The sequence below is a fragment of the Bufo gargarizans genome, chromosome 4, assembly GCF_014858855.1.
Source record: "Bufo gargarizans isolate SCDJY-AF-19 chromosome 4, ASM1485885v1, whole genome shotgun sequence".
NCBI classification, from domain to species: Eukaryota; Metazoa; Chordata; class Amphibia; order Anura; family Bufonidae; genus Bufo; species Bufo gargarizans.
In genome coordinates, this window is record NC_058083.1 from 90,137,357 (window position 1) to 90,160,471 (window position 23,115).

Consider the following 23,115-nt stretch of genomic DNA (forward strand, 5'->3'; position numbering starts at 1 on the left):
CTTAAACTTGGTGTCTGGCGAAGATACTTGTGAGAATGACCCCCGGAGAAGAGCTACCCCCCCAATTGGTGGATGGTGCGGCAGAAGTTACGGCTGAATAGAGGCAAAGTGGTTGCTGAGAGCTGCACACAGGAGCCTGCTGGTGATAATCTGGACATTTTTTTTTTCCTGTGGTGTAAACAGTGCAGGATTTAAAGAGCCAGTAGCCGAGTAAAGGAGACTGAACTGTGGAATTTTTTTGGGTCAAAATGGCGACCGGGGTGAAAGGTGGCCCAGTTTAGCAGACAACCAAGGCCACAAAGGAAGTAATAGCGCATCTTGTGCGGGAAACTAATTCCTTGTTGAGGAATCCAAGTGTGGTACTTGGAGAGGTTGCTCTGAACTGGGCTGAGAGTGGAGTGCCGGAGGAAAAGTGGATATATGCCATTGCCAAGGGCAACCGTCAGGAAGATAAAGAGGTGGACAGTGGTGCGGCTCTCAGGAGTGTCTGTGTTTCCTGTGATGGTGTACAAGGTCCTAAAGGGTGCGCCTGGGGTGACTGTCCGGGACGGGTCCAGACTCCAGGCCGTGTGATTTCCGGTAGCAACGGTTGCAGTGAGGAGTCTGCCGGTGGTCGTGGTACCAGGAACCTAGAGAATGCTGGAGATCTCGGTAGAGGTGATCTAGGAATATCTTCATCTCCAGAGACTGCCGAATCTGCGGCGTCATGCATTTATTGGGCTGGAAGACCCATGACAGTACGCCGATGACAGCTGCTACCTGCTGGGCCGGCAGGTGATAAGTCCCAGAGGCAAGGAACTGTCGCAAGGGGATGTGTCTCTCTGGAAACCGCAGCGTCTGAACAGGCGGGTAAGCCTGTTGCGGTTGCTCCCTTACGGGAATACTCAGGGGAGAAGGGTATTGTGTGGCCCAAAATGCCTGTGATTAAGGCTAGGCTTGGGGTCATGCACAATGCTGAACACTAAGACTGGTATAATGGTAAATATGCTGGACAGACGTGATTAAAAAGGACTGTCAGATAGCTCCCACCGGAGTGAGACTATGGTGACAACTAGAACCAATGGTAAGTTATCTGCATTGCCTAATAAAAATGTGAAGTTTTGTAACCTAGGTGATAAGGATGACACCCCTTTTCCTTTGCAGGCTGTGATCAGGAAAAAATCTACACCTGCTGGTTTAATTGTATATGTGGTAGGGAAGTAGATTGATGGTGAAGGCACACAGCTGAAGGAACCCCCTGTGATAAAGGTACAGGAAAATGAGGCACTGCTAGAAAGGGTACCACCTTTTCTTCAAGCCAAACCCGATCAGAAGGGAAGGAGGGCCCCCATCCAGGCCCCACCCATGTCCTGCCTCCAGCCACGCCCATGCCCTGCCTCCACCCCTGGTAGCTGTCGCACCACGATCGTTACGCCCCTGAAGAGGCTCATTAGCATATTACAAGTCTTTATTTTAATAGAATGGCGGCAGCGGCAGGCAGGGAGTTATAAAACACACTGTTATGTACTGCTGACATTAGCCCATCGCTAATGTTAGTCAGCTACATAACAATGTTTTTTCTGATGATTGACAGATTCAGAAACCTGTTTAAACACTGTTACATTTACACACTTCAAATGTTTTATATACCTTTTTAGAGGTGACTATCTAGGACAGGTGTCAGGACTGTCTTGGTCACACACAGGTCGAAAAACCACTCTGCAGGCAGGGCACAGTGGGCACTGAGCTGGGCACTACTTGGGCAGGCTGCTGGAGCTGGACTGGAGTCTGGAGAAGAATGATTTCAATTCTCCCTCCCTCCCTCTCTCTCTGATGTCACTTCCTGTGTAGACCTGACTTCCTTATCAGAGAGAAGGAGGGAGGGACTGGGAGGCAGGGGAGGAGCGAGGAGACCGGAGACTGAACAGTGAGTGAGCCGCTGCGCTGCCTGGAATCACTGTAGTGTAGACTAGAGGAGGGAGGGGAGGGAGAGAGGAGGGGAGGGAGAGAGGAGGGGAGGGAGAGAGGAGGGGAGGGGAGGGAGAGAGGAGGGGAGGGAGAGAGGAGGGGGGGGGAGGGAGAGAGGAGGGGAGGGAGAGAGGAGGGGAGGGGAGGGAGGGACTTGGGAGGGGTGGGAGGGGAGGGAGCGCTGCGCTCAGCTGATCACCCGGCCGCCGCAGTGAGTGACAGCTTAAATATGCGATTGGATCATCGAACTCTCGGTCAGACGTCAGTCCGCACACACTGCAGTTTACTTTGAATGAATAATCCTGTGCCTGGGTCTAAAAGGCTTGTACCCGGGCACAGGATTACAAACCCGGACTGTCCGGGTCAATCCCGGACGGGTGGCAACCCTAGGTACCACATGTACTAGGTACAGATAAGCAGTCTCCACAGGGTTCTATGGTTAGTGAGCTCGGGTGCAAGATAGATGAAAGTGGTGTGACCTATAATGTGAACCAGGCACCTGAAAGAGAGCCTGAGCAAGTGCAGGTGGTTCTCACTGAGGGGGAGTCCCCAGTGAGAACTGGGTCTTGTGGACCTGATGTTACAAATATGTTCATATGATATGATGTTGGGCTGTGATATTGTTTTGTTTTTGTGTAGTAATGTAGACATTTCTGCAGATAGTGATGAAACTCGTGCAGAACCTGTACTTGCCCGTTTAAATGAAGGTCTAAGTGAGCTGCACATTGACTGCCATGGGGAAAGAATATTGCCTATTGAAAACAATGGTGCTGATAAGGTGCAAAGCGATTGTGCCAAGTTTGCGGCAAGGCATAATGAAAAGGTGATGACATGTGAAATATGTGATGATGACATGCATTTTCCTTTGCAGGATGTGGTCAGGGGAATAGCGCCCCTGGGTGGAAAACATGTGAAGGATGCAGAAGTGCAGATAAATGTTGTGAGCACTGAGTGGAGCAATCCTACTCTGGTGAACGTGCAAGAAAGGGTAGCAGTCCTAGAGGGTGTATCACATGTACCAGAGGTGGACATGCAGTCTCCACAGTGTTTTATGGTCAATAAAGTAATATCCCAGGTAGGAATTAACTCGGCAGTGCCCCTAGAGGTCAGCATTAATAATGACACGAGTGACATAGGCAATGTATGTGCTGTGACCATTAGCAACTCCGAGAGATAAGCTACCAGGTAAAGGTATTCAGGCTGTCACTAGTAGCAACCAGACGACAGTTATACCTGACGTGGGGAGACGGCAGCCAAGTGTCTGAGACCAATACTGTAATGGGGCGTTGAAGGTGCACTGGGTCTCCCATCAGCCGCGGGAGCGAGGATCTGTGTTCGGCCTCGTTCCCAGGGCGACTTTTGCTAGCTGGGAAGCTCCCTGCTCCTAGGTCTGCCTTGAGTGCCCAGCTGATCACTCGGTGCGCGACTTGTCTGTCTGTCGGTCATGTGACGCTGGCCACATCACATGACCCTCACTCCCCACTATAAATACAGGCAACCTGCTGGCTACAGCAGACTAGAAGACGGAAGATCTTTCTGCTGAGCTTGCTGATAGGGCTGATGTGAATGCAGAGGCCAAGAGACTTGTGGCAATGAGTAGCCAGGACCTGGTCATGAAAGATTTTCCCTCTGCCATCAGTGCCTTACAGAAAGCCAGCGGTCTGCTGGAGAAGAAATACCAGAAAACGGATGACCAGCATGCAGATGGTTTCTACTACTGTGAGATGGCTCTCCTAGAGCCTAAACGATTGGGAAACAATATCCTGATTCCTGAGTGAACCTCTGGAAGGTTTGCCAGAAGGCAACGAGTCTGGTGAAGATCCTAATGTCCCCAGTGCCTCCAACCTTGATGAGAACGAGGAGGAGGAGTTAAGAAGGCAAGGATATGATGCCATGTCCGTGAAGGATGAAAAGGCTAATAAAGTAAATTGAGACTTCAAAGAAATAGAGGCCAAAGAAGCTAAGGCCGAGGTTTTGAAATGGGAAAAATCCTTGGATGAGAGGCCAAGGTTAGGGCAGAAGGAGCAACTGCCGCAGTGGGAAAAGCCACTGAAGACACAGAAGACTGAAGCTGGCCCCAAACCCAAAGAAACCCCTGCTGAGAATAAAGTGGTCCAGATGTGTGGAAAAGGAGCTAGTCGTAAGAAACCTGCTCGGCTGAAGGAGCCCTGCAAGGCAAAAGAGAAAGGATCATGACATGACCATGACTTGGACCAGTTCAGTCAAGAGTTGTCGCAGTCCAAGAAAGGACGTGAGGGGCCTCTGCAGAAGCCAGGAAATATAAAAACAGAGTACCTACTTATGAGATGGGCAAGAAAATCCCAGAGACCTTGTCAACTCAGTAATAAACTCATGAGGGTGATAAACCAAGGGCTGTTGTCCTGGGCCTGGCAGAATAAGGGGAAGACTGTAGGCCAGGTCGATGCTCATTCACGAGCATCTGGATTTGATGCTAGTGTTCACCCCTACGGGCTTGAACAAAGGGGGGAGTATGTGAGATAGTGACAGATCTCACCGAGGTGAGATGCAACTAAGGGGTGGATAGTGCGGTCCACACCCCTATTCCACCACAGGCGAGACCAGCTGGAGGTGCTGGGGCTGGCATAAAGCACCTCCCAGGGTGTCAGACTAGGGGAAGGAGATTCATTGTGCAACTGGGTCCTGCTGGAGGCTCTGTATTAGTGATCTCAGCCGGGCTGGCTGAGGGACCACGGGACTAGGTGCTATCCGGAGCATTGGGGACGCTGTGACGCCTGGGCGCAAGGGTCACAAGGCCAGAGTCCGAGAGACTACTGGGCCACACTCCCGCATAAAAGTACTGGATGTGAGACTGTGTGTGAACAGGGCTCTGTGCAGCCAGGCGGCTGTGGGACACTGGGCTGGAAAAGCAGCTTGTAATTACCGTGTACGAACAGTGCTTTTAGTAAGGTAGGAAGATGCCTTGCTTAGTTAGAACTCAGTCGGGCAGGTGTTTATTTTGTATTTCAGTTTATTTTGCTGAGGAGCCAAATAAAAGCGATGTTTGGACCTTAAACTTGGTGTCTGGTGAAGATATTTGTGTGACTGACCCCCCGGAGAAGAGCTAACCCCCCACACCATATGTACTTACAACTTCAGTGCTGGCGTGAACTGTCCCAGACAACAAGAGGCCCAAGGACTGTCACACTATCTGCTCAACGAACGTGTGCATGGCTGGTACAGCTTTTTTGGAAATGTAATATCGGCTTGGGACTCTCCACCTTGGCTGGGCACAAGCCATCAGTTATTTGAGATGTGCAGAGTCAACTAGATGGAAGGGGAGAAACTGTAGTACCAGCAACTTGGCCAGGTGCATGTTCAGCCTCTGTGCCCTTGGATGAGTGCATGCATACTGCTTTTATTTTTGCAATTGCCTCAGTGATCGATTGCTGTCGAAACAAGTGATGAGGAGTAGGAGGAGGAGGAGCATCAGGGGCAATAGACGACATTGAAGTCGATGCGAAGCAACAACATCTTCTTTCTGCTGAAGTTGAAAAGCCCTGACTGCTTAATCAGGGATTCAGGCTAGTGGGAGATTCAGCAATTGCTGCATCAGGCTGTAAAACTAAATAAGTGGCACGGTTTTCCCATGGCAATTTATATTGACACCTCATGTGAAGGCTTGAGCGAACCCAAACTGTAAAGTTCGGGTTCGTACCGAACTTTAGGGTTTTTGGACACCGGACCCGACCCCGAACATTTCCCTAAAAGTTTGGGTTTGGTGTTCAGCGCTTTCTTGGCGCTTTTTGAAAGGCTGCACAGCAGCCAATCAACAAGCGTCATACTACTTGACCAGAGAGGCCATTACAGCCATGCCTACTAATGGCATGGCTGTGATTGGCCAGAGCAGCATGTGACCCAGGCTCTATATAAGCTTGAGTCACATAGCGCTGCACGTCACTCTGCTGTTACAAGTGTAGGGAGAGGATGCTGCTGGACTTGTGATTTCTGGGAGAGCATAGGAGAGAATCTAACTCAGCGGTCTACAGAGAAATAGTTGTGTGGGTGCAAGGCACTATCATTTTACCCTGCCCCGAGCTCATTGACCAAAAAATACAAACTTTTAGAATTTTGCAGTTGGGTGGGTGGCGGCGGCCATTTTATGCATGCTCAGTGCACCAGCATTGCATCTGAGCTTTTGGGACATTGCAAATCACCATTTTGTTTGGGAAAACTACAACATCTGGATTAGTCAGTGTGCAATTTAAGGTAGAAATACACCTATCATTATCTGGGGTTTAAAAACAAACTCTTTTGACAAAAAAAACACTATTTTCAGGCCTTGCCGCATTAGCACGTATGAAATTACAGGCTTATATACTGCTGTCAAATTCAGTTTTTAAACAAACACTCATTTAAGCACAATACATTTAGTTGGCAGCCTTTGATGCAGATGTCATTGTGAGATACACCCTTAATACATTTGGATTACATTCAGAGATTTTAAATACTGCCATTTGGTGCACCAATATTGAATTCAGGCCTACACTGGTTCAGGCCCTGTGAGATACCCCCTCTACATACATGGGTTTGAATTAGGCATTTGAAATACAGCCTTTTTGTGCAAAGCTAAATTTACTGCAGGCCTACAGAGGTTCAGGCCCTGTGAGATAACACCTCTACATACAGGGGTTTGAATTAGGCATTAAAAGGAATTTAGGCAGAAGAATCTTTTATTGAGGCCTAGTCTGATTCAGGCCATGTGAGATACACCCTTTACATACTGTCGTTCTATTCTACTATTAATTAAACATCCATTTAGGGCAAGATCCTAAATGTAAAAAATATGAGGAGAGCGTCAAATAAGGGACGTGGCCCAAGTCGTGGTGCTGCTGGTGGATCTCCTGTTGCAGGGAGAGGACGTGGTTGATCTGTGCCAGCTACACGCACAAGTGAAACCCCTTCCTCAGGTGCGAGTAGGCGACAAAACCTACAGCGGTATTTGGTCGGGCCTAATGCTGCTCTACAAATGGTGAGGCCTGAACAAGCTATAATAGATTGGGTTGCTGACAGTTGGCACCTGCAGCCGATGTCCATCAGTCTTTCACCTCACCCCCTTGCAAATCAGCAAAGCAGTCTGAGCCCCAAGTCATGCAGCAGTCTCTTCTGCTTTTTGATTACTCTGTTAGCAGGGTTTCCCAGGGACATTCACCTAGCCCTGCCCTAGAAGTGGAAGAGATTGAGTACACCGATGCCCAACCACTTATCTTTCAAGATAAGTACATGGGAGGACCATTGCAGCACGTCTCGGATGATGACAAAACACAGGTGCCAACTGCTGGGGCTTTCGAAAGTGTGCAGACCGACAAGGAAGGCAAAGGTGAAGACTGGGTGGAAGATGATGTGGAGGACGATGAGGTCCTTGACCCCACATGGAATCAAGGTCATGCGAGTGACCTATATAGTTCGGAGGAAGAGGCAGTGGTTGCACAGAGCCACCAGAACAGCAGAAGAGGAAGCAGGGTGCAAAAGCGGAGCGGCCATCCTCTAGACAGTAGGCCTGCTACTGCCCACTACAGCAAGGGACCGAGCTCACCAAAGCCAGCTCCAAGGAGTTCCCTGGCGTGGCAGTTCTTCAGACAATGTGCTGGCGACAAGACACAAGTGGTTTGCACGCTGTGCAATCAGAGCCTGAAGCGAGGCATAAACGTTCTCAACCTGAGCACAACCTGCATGACCAGGCATTTAAGTGCAAAGCACAAGCTGCAGTAGACACCTCAAAAACCAAGAAAGGTCTCTGGCTCCTCCTGCTTCCTCTTCTGCTGCAGTTGCGGGCTCTTCATCCACCTCTGGAGTGACAGTGCCACCTGGCACCCCGCAATGTCCCATGCAAGCGTTCAGCTCTCCATATCCCAAACTCTGGAGATGAAGAGGAAGTACCCCCCCTACCCACCCGCGATCCCTAGCCCTGAATGCCAGCATTTCTAAATTACTGCCATTTGAAATGTCATTCCGTCTGGTGGAGACAAATAGTTTTAAAAGCTTTATAGCTGTGGCTGTCCCACAGTACGTCGTGCCCAGCCGCCACTACTTTTCCCTGCACAACCAAGTAGGGGACACAATCAGGCATGCACTGGGTAAATGCAGTGGCGGCTAGGCCTGAGGCGGATAGCAGTTTGGCGCATGTCCTTCCACCACCGAGGATTGCAGGGCGCTTCAGTTTGCCTCCTGTTGCTTCCTCCTCCTACTCTGCTTCCTCATCCTCTACCAGCTCCTCATCCGATCAGCATAACACCTTCACCACCAACTTCAGCACAGCCAGGGGTCAACGACAGCAGGCAGTTTTAAAACTTATCTGTTTGGGGGACAAACCACACACTGCGCCGGAGCGGTGGACGAGCCTTGAACAACAGACCGATGAGTGGTTTGTGCCAGTCAGCCTCAAGCCCGGCCTGGTGGTGGGCGATAATGGGCAAAATCTCGTAGCAGCTCTGGGACTAGCCGGTTTGATGCACTTCCCTTGCCTGGCACATGTGCTAGGTTTGAAACCACGCTGCTTGTGATTTAGTCATACGATGCACAAGTGAGTGAATCAGGGTATTAGCCTTTCGTCCTCCTCTCTCAAAGGGTTCGATCCTCCTCAGACCGCCTGCTCTGTAGGATTAAATGACCGGCATATAGTGAAGTACCCTCTTAGTTGTTAGTAAGAACGGTTTTATTCTACTCACAGACAAGGGTAGATAACAGGCATATCACAATGATAAAATCAATTCAAATTTCTGCCCGACCCGGGTTTCGCTCTCTGGCTTCCTCAGGGGCGACAACTGCGCATGTCCACAGCAGGGTCCTTTAAATAGCCCAGTTTCCCATTCCCAAACTATGGGAGCCATAACCCAATCAGATCATATTAAAATACATCAATGAAATACCATACTTTTTACATATGCTTAATAGGAGAATTCATCTCAAAACAAAAACAAAGTAAGTTTAGGGGGAAAAAAAATCATATATCAGCCGTACGCCAAATATGCCCAACAAAAAATTGGTTACATAGTAAAAAGTCTTTCACTTATCGGCTATACTTTCCACTATCATGATACCACAGCCTTATAATATGTGTAAACCTCATTAATACATTCCATTATCCCTTTCATCTAGACCATATTTGTGTATTACATACATCCTCTGTTTCTTTCTATTTACACAGCCTTTATTCCACTTTCTCAGAAGGTCTCTCGATTTATAAGCCATTCGCAATTTTCTTATCCCATTCGTCACGCAATCACCTCATTTTCTCTCCACCCACTAATGGTCACGTTACTCCAGAGAAACTCAACCCCACCCCTTTCCCATTCATGAAGTTCATGTCACATGATCCAACCATCCAATCAGCAATCACTACTTATGACGTTTCTTAAAATGTCCTCAGTACAAGGTAAAAACCTACATTGATTAGTTCCACCGTGAAGAAACACTTCTTATTCTATCTTTACACTAACGGCTTCAGATCGAACTCTATATTCAGGCCGCTCGGTTGCAAGGTCCCTAGTTGGTAAATCCATTGTACTTCTTTTCGGTTAATTTGTAACAGCGAGTCGCCTCCTCGCCAGTGTGGTTTAACCACTTCTACTCCAGCAAACTTCAAGCCCTGCGGGTTCTTGCCATGCATGAGCTTGAAGTGAGCTGACACACTGTGGCTCATCAATCCTCTCTTGATATTCCCTATATGTTCCTGGATCCTCACTTTCAACTTCCTCACTGTCCTGCCAACTAGGGATGAGCGAACTCGAACTGTATAGTTCGGGTTCGTACCGAATTTTGGGGTGTCCGTGACACGGACCCGAACCCGGACATTTTCGTAAAAGTCCGGGTTCGGTGTTCGTCGCTTTCTTGGCGCTTTTGTGACGCTTTCTTGGCGCTTTTTGAAAGGCTGCAAAGCAGCCAATCAACAAGCGTCATACTACTTGCCCCAAGAGGCCATCACAGCCATGCCTACTATTGGCATGGCTGTGATTGGCCAGAGCACCATGTGACCCAGCCTCTATTTAAGCTGGAGTCACATAGCGCCGCCCGTCACTCTGCTCTGATTAGCGTAGGGAGAGGTTGCGGCTGCGACAGTAGGGCGAGATTAGGCAGATTAACTCCTCCAAAGGACTTGATTAACTGATCGATCTGCAGCTGTGGATCATTGAGCTGCTGATCCTCAATTGCTCACTGTTTTTAGGCTGCCCAGACCGTTTGTCAGTCACATTTTTCTGGGGTGATCGGCGGCCATTTTGTGTCTTGTGGTGCGCCAGCACAAGCTGCGACCAAGTGCATTTAACCCTCAATGGTGTGGTTGTTTTTTGGCTAAAGCCTACATCAGGGTGAAGCTGTCACACCAAGTGCATTTAACCAGCAATAGTCTGTTCATTTTTTGGCCATATACAAAATCAGGGGCAAGCTGCGCCTGTCACCAAGTGCATTTAACCCTCAATGGTGTGGTTGTTTTTTGGCTAAAGCCTACATCAGGGTGAAGCTGTCACACCAAGTGCATTTAACCAGCAATAGTCTGTTCATTTTTTGGCCATATACAAAATCAGGGGCAAGCTGCGCCTGTCACCAAGTGCATTTAACCCTCAATGGTGTGGTTGTTTTTTGGCTAAAGCCTACATCAGGGTGAAGCTGTCACACCAAGTGCATTTAACCAGCAATAGTCTGTTCATTTTTTGGCCATATACAAAATCAGGGGCAAGCTGCGCCTGTCACCAAGTGCATTTAACCCTCAATGGTGTGGTTGTTTTTTGGCTAAAGCCTACATCAGGGTGAAGCTGTCACACCAAGTGCATTTAACCAGCAATAGTCTGTTCATTTTTTGGCCATATACAAAATCAGGGGCAAGCTGCGCCTGTCACCAAGTGCATTTAACCCTCAATGGTGTGGTTGTTTTCTGGCTAAAGCCTACATCAGGGTGAAGCTGTCACACCAAGTGCATTTAACCAGCAATAGTCTGTTTATTTTTTGGCCATATACTACATCAGGGGCAAGCTGCGCCCGTCACCAAGTGCATTTAACCCTCAGTAGTGTGGTTGGTCAAGCTGTGACACCAAGTGCATTTAACCAGCAATAGTCTGTTCATTTTTTGGCCATATACTACATCAGGGGCAAGCTGCGCCCGTCACCAAGTGCATTTAACCAGCAATAGTGTGGTTATTTTTTGGCCATATCCCAGTCTAATTCTGTCACTAAATCCATACCTGTCACCCAGCGCCTAAATACTAGGCCTCAAATTTATATCCTGCTAAATCTCTCGTTACCGCTGTCCTGTTGTAGCTGGGAAAGTTATTTAGTGTCCGTCAAAGCACATTTTTTGTTCTGGGTTGAAGTACAATTCCCAATTTAGCAATTTCATAATTTAGTGGTTTCTGCTATATCAGAGCTATTTGAAATCTATCCCTAAAAGGGTATATAATATTCAAGGTGCACATTGGGTCATTCAGAATAACTTCACACACACCCGCTACTGTGTATTTCCAAGTCTAATTCTGTCACTAAACCCATACCTGTCACCCAGCGCCTAAATACTAGGCCTCAAATTTATATCCTGCTAAATCTCTCGTTACCGCTGTCCTGTTGTAGCTGGGAAAGTTATTTAGTGTCCGTCAAAGCACATTTTTTGTTCTGGGTTGAAATACAATTCCCAATTTAGCAATTTCATAATTTAGTGGTTTCTGCTATATCAGAGCTATTTGAAATCTATCCCTAAAAGGGTATATAATATTCAAGGTGCACATTGGGTCATTCAGAATAACTTCACACACACCCGCTACTGTGTATTTCCAAGTCTAATTCTGTCACTAAACCCATACCTGTCACCCAGCGCCTAAATACTAGTGTCACTACCAGAGCTTTGAGAAGTTCTCACAGCTCTGTGTCTCCACCCCTGCGATGATGTCACTTAGAGCTTGGAGGTGTTCTCACTGTTCTGTTTCTCCGCCCCTGTGATGAGGTCTTTACTCTCAGCTGTTTCTCCTGCAGTTGATTTTCCTGCCTTTAAATCACCCCTCCTCCTGTTGCAGGGCGTGGATTATATTTCTCATTTCAGTTGTAGCTCTGGCTTGAGTAACTTCACTTGTAAGCTATCAGTTCACTGGACCTGGTTTCTGCTGCAGCAAGCACTCCGGATATTGCCAGCTGTCCTTGGATCCGTCTTCTCTGCGGCTGCATCTCCTTCAGCTAAGTGTGCAGATATTGTTGTTTACCTGATTATTTTCTGACTGGATCTGAGGTGGCCACGGTTCCCTCCATATACTGAGTAGGGCACCGGTGGCCGTTCCCCTTCCACTATTGTAGGGGTTACAGTGGCCATCAGTCTGAGGTACGCGGGCATGCCTCCTTCCACCATTTGGATCCAGGCATGTGCTTTAGCAGCATAGGGAGAGCTTTGAGGGTCTGACAGGGGTCACCCCTTATCTTCCCTAGTTTGGGTCCGGTCAGTAGCTCTTTTCACTGTGTTTGCTCTTGTTACCCTCAAACAGCCGTGACATTATAATCCACCAAAACCGTCCTTTTTTGACATGGATCCGCTTTCTGGCCTGGTTGACCGCATGCAGGGTCTTTCTTTGGAAGTAGCGGATCTCCGTCAATCTATGACTCAGTTACAAGCATTAGGCTCTGCTCCGGCTCATGGAGTCTGTTGCGAGCCAAAGGTCTCACTTCCGGAGACGTTCTCCGGGGGCAGTGAGAATTTTGTTCGCTTCAGAGAGGCATGCAAACTCCATTTTTGCTTGTGTCCCCTTTCCTCTGGTAATGAGGAACAGAGGGTGAGGATTGTCATCTCCCTGCTCAGGGGCAATGCTCAGACTTGGGCTTTTTCGCTGCCATCAGGGGATCCCTCCCTTCGATCCGTGGAAAGATTTTTTGTGGCCCTGGGGCAAATATATGATGACCCGGATCGTGTTGCTCTGGCCGAATCGAACTTACGTGCTTTATGCCAGAACAAACTGTCTGCGGAGCTTTATTGTTCTGAATTTCGGAGATGGGCAGCTGATTCAGGTTGGAATGATGCTGCACTCCGGAGTCAGTTCTGTCATGGTCTCTCAGAGAGATTGAAAGATGCGTTTGCTTTCCATGAGAGACCAACGTCCTTAGAGTCTGCCATGTCATTGGCGGTACGCCTTGACAGACGTCTAAGAGAAAGAAACAAGACCTCTCTGTCCAGCCATTGTCAGTCTTGGGGCAATGGTGCGGACTCATTCAGTGTGCAGGGGCCTCATCCTGTCTCGCTCCCCTCTGAGGAGGAGCCCATGCAGCTAGGCCGACTTGCCCCTGATAAAAGAGGATTTAGTCCTCAGAATATGGTGTGTTTTTGTTGTGGGGGCATAGGTCATTTGGCAAATGTTTGTCCGTCTAGGAGATTCCTGAACTGTACTAAGAGCGATAATAAGAGAAAAACCTCAAGAGGTAGATCATCAAGTTCTACTTCATCTGCTACTTTGGGCAAACTTGATGTGGGAATTGATGCTTTTCCTCTGACCTGCAGTTCCCGTTTTCTCCTGTCTGCCAGGGTGGCGCTAGAGAGCAAAGTCATTTCTTGTGAGATTTTTGTCGATAGTGGAGCGGCCGTCAATCTTATTGACACTCAATTTGTAGCCATGCATGGTTTTCAGGTTTGCACATTGGAAAAGGATATACCTGTTTTTGCCATTGACTCTGCTCCACTCTCGCAGAGATCTCTGAAAGGCATTGTTCACAATATCCGGCTAGCTGTAGGTGACACTCATGTGGAGGAGATATCTTGTTTTGTCCTTAACGGATTGCCTTCTCCTCTAGTTTTGGGGTTACCCTGGCTCACTAGACATAACCCCACCATTGATTGGCAAGGAAGGCAAATAAATGAGTGGAGTGACTTTTGTAGAGAGAATTGTCTCACAGCAACTTTTGCAGAGGTGTCTACTAAAACTGTGCCATCATTTCTCTCTGATTTCTCGGACGTGTTTTCCGAGAGCGGTGTTCAGGAGCTACCTCCTCACCGGGAGTTTGACTGTCCCATTAACCTCATTCCCGGCGCCAAGCTGCCAAAAGCACGCCTCTACAATCTCTCACAACCGGAAAGAATCGCAATGCAAACCTATATCTCCGAGAGTCTTGAGAAGGGGCATATTCGTCCCTCAAAGTCACCTGTTGCCGCGGGTTTTTTTTTTGTTAAAAAAAAAGATGGCTCTCTGAGACCTTGCTTAGATTTTAGGGAGCTGAACCGTATCACGATTCGCGATCCCTATCCCCTTCCTCTGATCCCGGACCTCTTCAACCAAATTGTTGGAGCCAAGGTGTTTTCCAAATTGGATCTGAGAGGCGCGTACAACCTGGTCAGGGTCAGAGAGGGGGATGAATGGAAAACGGCTTTTAATACCCCTAACGGGCATTTCGAGAATCTCGTTATGCCTTTCGGCCTGATGAATGCTCCGGCCGTCTTTCAGCATTTTGTTAATAGTATTTTCTACCACTTAATGGGGAAATTTGTTTTGGTGTATCTTGACGATATTTTGATTTTTTCCCCTGATGTTCAGACCCATCAGGATCATCTTTTTCAGGTTCTGCAGATACTGCGGGAGAATAAACTGTATGCCAAGCTAGAGAAATGTCTTTTTATGGTATCGGAGATTCAATTTCTTGGTTTTCTCCTCTCTGCTTCTGGTTTTCGCATGGATCCTGAGAAGGTCCGTGCTGTACTTGAGTGGGAGCTTCCTGAGAATCAGAAGGCATTGATGCGCTTTCTGGGTTTTGCTAACTACTACAGAAAGTTCATTTTGAATTATTCCTCTGTTGTCAAACCCCTTACTGACATGACAAAAAAGGGGGCGGATTTTTCCTCTTGGTCGGAGGAGGCGCTTGCAGCCTTTTCTAAGATTAAAGAGAGTTTTGCGTCTGCTCCCATCTTGGTGCATCCCGATGTTTCCTTACCTTTTATTGTTGAGGTGGATGCTTCCGAGGTGGGTGTGGGTGCAGTTTTGTCCCAGGGCCCTTCTCCTGCCAAATGGCGACCCTGTGCCTTTTTCTCTAAAAAACTCTCCCCGGCAGAGAGAAACTATGATGTGGGAGATAGGGAGTTGTTGGCCATCAAGTTGGCTTTCGAGGAATGGCGTCATTGGTTAGAGGGGGCCAGGCACCCTGTCACCGTTTTTACCGACCATAAGAATCTGGCATACTTGGAGTCGGCCAGGCGTATGAATCCGAGACAGGCCAGATGGTCTCTGTTCTTCTCCAGATTCAATTTTGTCGTTACTTTCCGCCCTGGGATCAAAAATGTGAAGGCTGATGCACTCTCTCGCTGTTTTCCGGGAGGAGGAAACTCCGAGGACCCGGTTCCCATTTTGGCGGAGGGGGTAGTTGTTTCTGCTCTTTATTCCGATTTGGAGGCCGAGGTCCAGGCTGCCCAGACTGAGGCACCTGCCCGTTGTCCTTCCGGGAAGTTGTTTGTGCCTCCTGAGCTACGTCACAAACTCTTTAAGGAGCATCATGATACGGTTCTTGCTGGTCACCCCGGGAGTAGAGCCACGGTTGATCTCATTGCTCGGAGATTTTGGTGGCCGGCTCTTCGTAAGTCGGTGGAGGGTTTTGTGGCTGCTTGTGAGACGTGCGCTCGCGCTAAGGTCCCTCGTTTACGACCTTCAGGTTCCCTTCTCCCGTTACCCATACCTTCCCGTCCTTGGACACACCTGTCCATGGACTTTATCACGGATCTTCCTCGTTCCTCGGGGAAGTCGGTGATCCTGGTGGTCGTGGACCGTTTTAGCAAGATGGCTCATTTCGTTCCTTTCCCTGGTTTACCCAATGCTAAAACGTTGGCGCAAGCTTTTATCGACCATATTGTTAAATTGCATGGCATTCCCTCTGATATTGTTTCCGATAGAGGCTCGCAGTTTGTGTCCAGGTTCTGGAAGGCTTTCTGTTCTCGCCTGGGGGTTCGGCTGTCCTTCTCTTCTGCTTTTCACCCGCAGTCGAATGGTCAGACTGAGCGCCTCAATCAGAATCTGGAGACATATTTGCGCTGTTTTGTGGCAGAGAACCAGGAGGATTGGTGTTCTTTTCTCCCTCTTGCTGAGTTTGCTTTGAACAACCGTCGTCAGGAATCTTCTGATAAGTCACCATTCTTTGGTGCATATGGGTTCCATCCGCAGTTTGGGACATTCTCGGGAGGGGCTCTTTCGGGTTTACCTGAGGAGGAGAGATTTTCCTCGTCTTTGTCTACCATTTGGCAAAAGATTCAGAGTAATCTTAGAAAGATGAGTGAGAAGTATAAGCGTGTGGCTGATAAGAGACGTGTGCCTGGTCCGGACCTGAATGTGGGTGATCTGGTGTGGTTGTCTACTAAAAATATTAAACTGAAGGTTCCCTCCTGGAAATTGGGTCCCAAGTTTATTGGGCCTTATAAAATTTTGTCAGTCATCAATCCGGTTGCTTTCCGTCTTGATCTTCCACGGGTTTGGAAGATACATAATGTATTTCACAGATCTCTCTTAAAACCATATGTCCAGCCCCCGGTACCCTCCTCTTTGCCTCCTCCTCCGATTTTGGTTGATGGCAATCTGGAGTTTGAGGTTTCCAGAATTGTGGACTCTCGCATTGTCCGCGGTTCTCTTCAGTACCTCGTTCATTGGAAGGGTTATGGTCCTGAGGAGAGGATGTGGGTTCCGGTGTCGGACATTAAAGCCACTCGCCTCATCAGGGCATTTCATAGGGCTCATCCTGGGAAGGTGAGTCCTGGGTGTCCGGAGTCCACCCGTAGAGGGGGGGGTACTGTCACTACCAGAGCTTTGAGAAGTTCTCACAGCTCTGTGTCTCCACCCCTGCGATGATGTCACTTAGAGCTTGGAGGTGTTCTCACTGTTCTGTTTCTCCGCCCCTGTGATGAGGTCTTTACTCTCAGCTGTTTCTCCTGCAGTTGATTTTCCTGCCTTTAAATCACCCCTCCTCCTGTTGCAGGGCGTGGATTATATTTCTCATTTCAGTTGTAGCTCTGGCTTGAGTAACTTCACTTGTAAGCTATCAGTTCACTGGACCTGGTTTCTGCTGCAGCAAGCACTCCGGATATTGCCAGCTGTCCTTGGATCCGTCTTCTCTGCGGCTGCATCTCCTTCAGCTAAGTGTGCAGATATTGTTGTTTACCTGATTATTTTCTGACTGGATCTGAGGTGGCCACGGTTCCCTCCATATACTGAGTAGGGCACCGGTGGCCGTTCCCCTTCCACTATTGTAGGGGTTACAGTGGCCATCAGTCTGAGGTACGCGGGCATGCCTCCTTCCACCATTTGGATCCAGGCATGTGCTTTAGCAGCATAGGGAGAGCTTTGAGGGTCTGACAGGGGTCACCCCTTATCTTCCCTAGTTTGGGTCCGGTCAGTAGCTCTTTTCACTGTGTTTGCTCTTGTTACCCTCAAACAGCCGTGACAACTAGGCCTCAAATTTATATCCTGCTAAATCTCTCGTTACCGCTGTCCTGTTGTAGCTGGGAAAGTTATTTAGTGTCCGTCAAAGCACATTTTTTGTTCTGGGTTGAAGTACAATTCCCAATTTAGCAATTTCATAATTTAGTGGTTTCTGCTATATCAGAGCTATTTGAAATCTATCCCTAAAAGGGTATATAATATTCAAGGTGCACATTGGGTCATTCAGAATAACTTCACACACACCCGCTACTGTGTATTTCCAAGTCTAATTCTGTCACTAAACCCATACCTGTCACCCAGCGCCTAAATACTAGGCCTCAAATTTATATCCTGCTAAATCTCTCGTTACCGCTGTCCTGTTGTAGCTGGGAAAGTTATTTAGTGTCCGTCAAAGCACATTTTTTGTTCTGGGTTGAAGTACAATTCCCAATTTAGCAATTTCATAATTTAGTGGTTTCTGCTATATCAGAGCTATTTGAAATCTATCCCTAAAAGGGTATATAATATTCAAGGTGCACATTGGGTCATTCAGAATAACTTCACACACACCCGCTACTGTGTATTTCCAAGTCTAATTCTGTCACTAAACCCATACCTGTCACCCAGCGCCTAAATACTAGGCCTCAAATTTATATCCTGCTAAATCTCTCGTTACCGCTGTCCTGTTGTAGCTGGGAAAGTTATTTAGTGTCCGTCAAAGCACATTTTTTGTTCTGGGTTGAAGTACAATTCCCAATTTAGCAATTTCATAATTTAGTGGTTTCTGCTATATCAGAGCTATTTGAAATCTATCCCTAAAAGGGTATATAATATTCAAGGTGCACATTGGGTCATTCAGAATAACTTCACACACACCCGCTACTGTGTATTTCCAAGTCTAATTCTGTCACTAAACCCATACCTGTCACCCAGCGCCTAAATACTAGGCCTCAAATTTATATCCTGCTAAATCTCTCGTTACCGCTGTCCTGTTGTAGCTGGGAAAGTTATTTAGTGTCCGTCAAAGCACATTTTTTGTTCTGGGTTGAAGTACAATTCCCAATTTAGCAATTTCATAATTTAGTGGTTTCTGCTATATCAGAGCTATTTGAAATCTATCCCTAAAAGGGTATATAATATTCAAGGTGCACATTGGGTCATTCAGAATAACTTCACACACACCCGCTACTGTGTATTTTCAAGTCTAATTCTGTCACTAAACCCATACCTGTCACCCAGCGCCTAAATACTAGGCCTCAAATTTATATCCTGCTAAATCTCTCGTTACCGCTGTCCTGTTGTAGCTGGGAAAGTTATTTAGTGTCCGTCAAAGCACATTTTTTGTTCTGGGTTGAAGTACAATTCCCAATTTAGCAATTTCATAATTTAGTGGTTTCTGCTATATCAGAGCTATTTGAAATCTATCCCTAAAAGGGTATATAATATTCAAGGTGCACATTGGGTCATTCAGAATAACTTCACACACACCCGCTACTGTGTATTTCCAAGTCTAATTCTGTCACTAAACCCATACCTGTCACCCAGCGCCTAAATACTAGGCCTCAAATTTATATCCTGCTAAATCTCTCGTTACCGCTGTCCTGTTGTAGCTGGGAAAGTTATTTAGTGTCCGTCAAAGCACATTTTTTGTTCTGGGTTGAAGTACAATTCCCAATTTAGCAATTTCATAATTTAGTGGTTTCTGCTATATCAGAGCTATTTGAAATCTATCCCTAAAAGGGTATATAATATTCAAGGTGCACATTGGGTCATTCAGAATAACTTCACACACACCCGCTACTGTGTATTTCCAAGTCTAATTCTGTCACTAAACCCATACCTGTCACCCAGCGCCTAAATACTAGGCCTCAAATTTATATCCTGCTAAATCTCTCGTTACCGCTGTCCTGTTGTAGCTGGGAAAGTTATTTAGTGTCCGTCAAAGCACATTTTTTGTTCTGGGTTGAAATACAATTCCCAATTTAGCAATTTCATAATTTAGTGGTTTCTGCTATATCAGAGCTATTTGAAATCTATCCCTAAAAGGGTATATAATATTCAAGGTGCACATTGGGTCATTCAGAATAACTTCACACACACCCGCTACTGTGTATTTCCAAGTCTAATTCTGTCACTAAACCCATACCTGTCACCCAGCGCCTAAATACTAGGCCTCAAATTTATATCCTGCTAAATCTCTCGTTACCGCTGTCCTGTTGTAGCTGGGAAAGTTATTTAGTGTCCGTCAAAGCACATTTTTTGTTCTGGGTTGAAGTACAATTCCCAATTTAGCAATTTCATAATTTAGTGGTTTCTGCTATATCAGAGCTATTTGAAATCTATCCCTAAAAGGGTATATAATATTCAAGGTGCACATTGGGTCATTCAGAATAACTTCACACACACCCGCTACTGTGTATTTCCAAGTCTAATTCTGTCACTAAACCCATACCTGTCACCCAGCGCCTAAATACTAGGCCTCAAATTTATATCCTGCTAAATCTCTCGTTACCGCTGTCCTGTTGTAGCTGGGAAAGTTATTTAGTGTCCGTCAAAGCACATTTTTTGTTCTGGGTTGAAGTACAATTCCCAATTTAGCAATTTCATAATTTAGTGGTTTCTGCTATATCAGAGCTATTTGAAATCTATCCCTAAAAGGGTATATAATATTCAAGGTGCACATTGGGTCATTCAGAATAACTTCACACACACCCGCTACTGTGTATTTCCAAGTCTAATTCTGTCACTAAACCCATACCTGTCACCCAGCGCCTAAATACTAGGCCTCAAATTTATATCCTGCTAAATCTCTCGTTACCGCTGTCCTGTTGTAGCTGGGAAAGTTATTTAGTGTCCGTCAAAGCACATTTTTTGTTCTGGGTTGAAGTACAATTCCCAATTTAGCAATTTCATAATTTAGTGGTTTCTGCTATATCAGAGCTATTTGAAATCTATCCCTAAAAGGGTATATAATATTCAAGGTGCACATTGGGTCATTCAGAATAACTTCACACACACCCGCTACTGTGTATTTTCAAGTCTAATTCTGTCACTAAACCCATACCTGTCACCCAGCGCCTAAATACTAGGCCTCAAATTTATATCCTGCTAAATCTCTCGTTACCGCTGTCCTGTTGTAGCTGGGAAAGTTATTTAGTGTCCGTCAAAGCACATTTTTTGTTCTGGGTTGAAGTACAATTCCCAATTTAGCAATTTCATAATTTAGTGGTTTCTGCTATATCAGAGCTATTTGAAATCTATCCCTAAAAGGGTATATAATATTCAAGGTGCACATTGGGTCATTCAGAATAACTTCACACACACCCGCTACTGTGTATTTCCAAGTCTAATTCTGTCACTAAACCCATACCTGTCACCCAGCGCCTAAATACTAGGCCTCAAATTTATATCCTGCTAAATCTCTCGTTACCGCTGTCCTGTTGTAGCTGGGAAAGTTATTTAGTGTCCGTCAAAGCACATTTTTTGTTCTGGGTTGAAGTACAATTCCCAATTTAGCAATTTCATAATTTAGTGGTTTCTGCTATATCAGAGCTATTTGAAATCTATCCCTAAAAGGGTATATAATATTCAAGGTGCACATTGGGTCATTCAGAATAACTTCACACACACCCGCTACTGTGTATTTCCAAGTCTAATTCTGTCACTAAACCCATACCTGTCACCCAGCGCCTAAATACTAGGCCTCAAATTTATATCCTGCTAAATCTCTCGTTACCGCTGTCCTGTTGTAGCTGGGAAAGTTATTTAGTGTCCGTCAAAGCACATTTTTTGTTCTGGGTTGAAATACAATTCCCAATTTAGCAATTTCATAATTTAGTGGTTTCTGCTATATCAGAGCTATTTGAAATCTATCCCTAAAAGGGTATATAATATTCAAGGTGCACATTGGGTCATTCAGAATAACTTCACACACACCCGCTACTGTGTATTTCCAAGTCTAATTCTGTCACTAAACCCATACCTGTCACCCAGCGCCTAAATACTAGGCCTCAAATTTATATCCTGCTAAATCTCTCGTTACCGCTGTCCTGTTGTAGCTGGGAAAGTTATTTAGTGTCCGTCAAAGCACATTTTTTGTTCTGGGTTGAAGTACAATTCCCAATTTAGCAATTTCATAATTTAGTGGTTTCTGCTATATCAGAGCTATTTGAAATCTATCCCTAAAAGGGTATATAATATTCAAGGTGCACATTGGGTCATTCAGAATAACTTCACACACACCCGCTACTGTGTATTTCCAAGTCTAATTCTGTCACTAAACCCATACCTGTCACCCAGCGCCTAAATACTAGGCCTCAAATTTATATCCTGCTAAATCTCTCGTTACCGCTGTCCTGTTGTAGCTGGGAAAGTTATTTAGTGTCCGTCAAAGCACATTTTTTGTTCTGGGTTGAAATACAATTCCCAATTTAGCAATTTCATAATTTAGTGGTTTCTGCTATATCAGAGCTATTTGAAATCTATCCCTAAAAGGGTATATAATATTCAAGGTGCACATTGGGTCATTCAGAATAACTTCACACACACCCGCTACTGTGTATTTCCAAGTCTAATTCTGTCACTAAACCCATACCTGTCACCCAGCGCCTAAATACTAGGCCTCAAATTTATATCCTGCTAAATCTCTCGTTACCGCTGTCCTGTTGTAGCTGGGAAAGTTATTTAGTGTCCGTCAAAGCACATTTTTTGTTCTGGGTTGAAATACAATTCCCAATTTAGCAATTTCATAATTTAGTGGTTTCTGCTATATCAGAGCTATTTGAAATCTATCCCTAAAAGGGTATATAATATTCAAGGTGCACATTGGGTCATTCAGAATAACTTCACACACACCCGCTACTGTGTATTTCCAAGTCTAATTCTGTCACTAAACCCATACCTGTCACCCAGCGCCTAAATACTAGGCCTCAAATTTATATCCTGCTAAATCTCTCGTTACCGCTGTCCTGTTGTAGCTGGGAAAGTTATTTAGTGTCCGTCAAAGCACATTTTTTGTTCTGGGTTGAAATACAATTCCCAATTTAGCAATTTCATAATTTAGTGGTTTCTGCTATATCAGAGCTATTTGAAATCTATCCCAAAAAGGGTATATAATATTCAAGGTGCACATAGGGTCATTCAGAATAACTTCACACACACGCTTCTGTGCATTTCCAAGTCTAATTCTGTCACTAAATCCATACCGGTCACCCAGCGCCTAAATACTAGGCCTCAAATTTATATCCCGCTGAATTTGAATACAATACATTGGGCCAAATAATATATTTGTTGTTGTGGTGAACCATAACAATGAGAAAAACATCTAGTAAGGGACGCGGACGTGGACATGGTCGTGGTGGTGTTAGTGGACCCTCTGGTGCTGGGAGAGGACGTGGCCGTTCTGCCACATCCACACGTCCTAGTGTACCAACTACCTCAGGTCCCAGTAGCCGCCAGAATTTACAGCGATATATGGTGGGGCCCAATGCCGTTCTAAGGATGGTAAGGCCTGAGCAGGTACAGGCATTAGTCAATTGGGTGGCCGACAGTGGATCCAGCACGTTCACATTATCTCCCACCCAGTCTTCTGCAGAAAGCGCACAGATGGCGCCTGAAAACCAACCCCATCAGTCTGTCACATCACCCCCATGCATACCAGGGAAACTGTCTCAGCCTCAAGTTATGCAGCAGTCTCTTATGCTGTTTGAAGACTCCGCTGGCAGGGTTTCCCAAGGGCATCCACCTAGCCCTTCCCCAGCGGTGAAAGACATAGAATGCACTGACGCACAACCACTTATGTTTC